We start from the raw sequence: 2970 nt of genomic DNA, 5'->3' as shown, positions 1-2970 counted from the left end.
TAAACCCAAGTTAATAGATATTAAACTTTATTATTTATTAAATGTTAATCATTCATTAGGTTTTTCAAATTAAACATCAAACCTCTAACAAATTAAATTTAAATAATTAAGTCTGTTATGAGGAGAGGGAGATTGAGGTTGGGAGCAAATGTGTTCCACAACTGTTTTTTTTTTTTTTTCACAAGAGCACCAAGCCGGATTACCCCCATTACAGGTGGGGAAAGGAGAGCTGGGGGGCAGAGGCTGTGACCTTGAACGCATGGCCAGTACAGTTCTGAGCTGGGACCTCGGCCCCATCTGTTGGTTTCTAAGGACTGACGCACCGTTTGGAGTCCGCGGGACGAGTTCGAGTGATTATGGGAGGACGGGAGGACTTGTCAGGATGGGGGTGGGAGGGCTAGAGCAAGATGCAAAATATGTCCGGGTTATCGGAGGAAAGGACGCGAGGAAGTGGGGTGCTGCCTTGAAGGGCAGACACAGGCCAGGCCTGGAGAGGGCACCCAGCCAAGAGCAGAGGAGCTGAGCACCCGGGAGGTGTGAAAGCCGGAGGACAGGTGAAGGAGGGGACAGAGCACAGGCCTCCCACACATGCCAGGAGGGGGACACCCTGCCCCTCCCATGGAACCCGCTGCTCTCCCTGCCTGGGCCTCCATAAAGACATGACCAGATCCTACTCCAGAGCCTGTGACTGGGACATAATGGGTAAAGGGTGTCTGCCAACGTCGTGAGCCGGGGACCCCAGGAGACTGACCAGAGTGCCCGAGGGCCCTCACTCCAGCAACAAGTACCCTCGCCAGAAATGGAAGAGAAGGGGGCCAGGTGAGGATGGCTAGAGGTTAGAGTGCTGGCCTGAACCCAGGAAGGTCCCCAGACACCAGCAGTCGAAAGACAGGGTCACCCCAGAGCCTCAGGGGGAGCCACGTGCAAAACCAGGCCTTCAGGCCGGGCTGTGAGGTTTGAGCTGTGGTTTGAGCCCCGGGTCTGTGCAGCCCGAGGACACTAACACAACGTCAGAGAAACTCACCTGCCCCATCTTGGAAAGGGAGCCTTGTCCCAGCCGTCTGCTGGGCTCTGCCTGTCACCCTCCTGTGCGTCAGACATCAGCCCTTGCCTGGGGTGCTGGCAGGGAGCGGGGATACCCGACCCAGGGGTTCAGCAGAGGGAGACTCTCTCCGTGGCTTGAGCTCAGGCCTGTGGGGACAGGACCGCCCAGTGACACACGGATAAGGGCCATGGGCTCTAAGTTCTAAAACTCCACATGGGGAAATCCAAACCCAGAGGACATGGGCTGTCTGTCGTTAGTCTGCTTAAGATGAGTCTTCCCTTTACAACAGAAAACCAGGGCCAGTGGCACGATGCTTGCCTCACTGTGCGAGGGCTCAGGCTTGGTTCCCTGGCTTCAAAATCAGGGAAGAAAGATCCTTGGTCCATCCTGTACCCATGTTGGGTTTTGCTCCTCAGGTCTCAGCCTCCATCCAGGTCCATCTCCAGCATGACCGCCTCTGTAAGGCCCTTTGGTCTCCCCCAGAGCATGTGACCCCACTCCTCAGACCACACACACACACACACACACACACACACACACACACACACACGGGCTTCACCGTTACGCCCCTCGTTCCGCTGAGTACCTGTGGCCTGCACCACGCTCACTTGCAGCAGAGGAGACCCCCGTCGTCTTGGGGGAGCATGGACTTCAGAGTCAGAAGACCAAGGGCTGCCCCTCCCCGCAGGTGCCAGCTGCTGGGGCTCTCCTGAGCTGCTTTGACCCCTCAGCTCCAGTGGCCAGCTGACAGGGCTGGCCAGATGGTGACTTTCAACTCCTCTTTGCACAAGCAACTCTTCAAATAAAGATCTTAGGTGGAGGGAAGATCTGTACCCCGCAGGCTCAGCCTTCCTCCTCCCCACCAGCTCCACCTGGGCCTCTGCAGAACCTTGGCTCCTCCCCACCTCCCAGGGAGCTGATTGGCAGGAGGAGACAGACCGGTCCACAGGGGCAGGAGGAAAGGACCGGGACTCTGACTTGGGGACTCCATTACGGCTTTTGTGTGTTGTGGAAAATCCATGTCGTTGGTGAGGTAAAAAGGAGAGAAGAAGCTGCGCTGGAGGAAAAGAAATAGACGGAGTGCTACATGTTGCTTAGACAAGGGTCCGGGGATTGGCATCAGGGTTCTCCAGTTATTAGGAGTTGTTAGGAGGGGGCTCACACCACTGGGGCCTGGCAAGTCTGTGATCTCAGCGCAGCCAGTTGTCGGGGACTTCAGACAGGTGAGGCGCTGCTATCTGGAGGCAGAATGTCTTCTCAGGAAAACCTCAATTTGGGGTCTTACAGTTTTCAACTGCTTGCATGAGGCCCGCCCACATTTCCAAGGGACATGTCTCTTATTTAAAGATGGCTTCATGCAAGTGTCCACCACACCCACAAGACAGACGGTCCCTGACTCACCAGGATTTGACTGAGGACATGTTCCACTATGATGGGTTTATGGGGCACTAGTGGTTTTTGACTTCTGACGCTCATCAGGGTCAGAGGTCAGAGCATGGGCACCTTCAGGCCAGCTCCTGGCTTTGTGCTGATGGATGACGAGGGGCTGCAGTCTGGCCCAAGGACCACAAGACTGATGTGACAGTGAATTGGGAATGGTGGCATCTAAGAGAACAAGGACAAGAGGGGGCGTCCTGGACAGCATCCTGGGGGTTAGGACACGGGTCCCATTAGCCTCTTCCCAGTTGCTGCATCCAGCCTCTGCAGGTGTCTGCAGCCTGGGTCACCTGGGGACCTGGCCTAGCCTCAGGTCATACTGATGGGGCAGCTGATAAAGGAGGGGTCAGCCCCCCTCTGCCAGGGAGAGAGGGCTGGGTGGGACCTCCTGGGACCTCAGCCTTCCAGGGCAGGCATGGTCTCCTGTGTAGACTGAGTTATGCCTGGAAAGAGCAGAGGAGCCGGAAGAGAGCCTCGATTGCCTGCCA

Source organism: Spermophilus citellus (assembly GCF_964194105.1).
Source record: "Spermophilus citellus genome assembly, chromosome: 17".
Lineage (NCBI taxonomy): Eukaryota > Metazoa > Chordata > Mammalia > Rodentia > Sciuridae > Spermophilus > Spermophilus citellus.
This window is presented reverse-complemented; position numbering follows the sequence as displayed.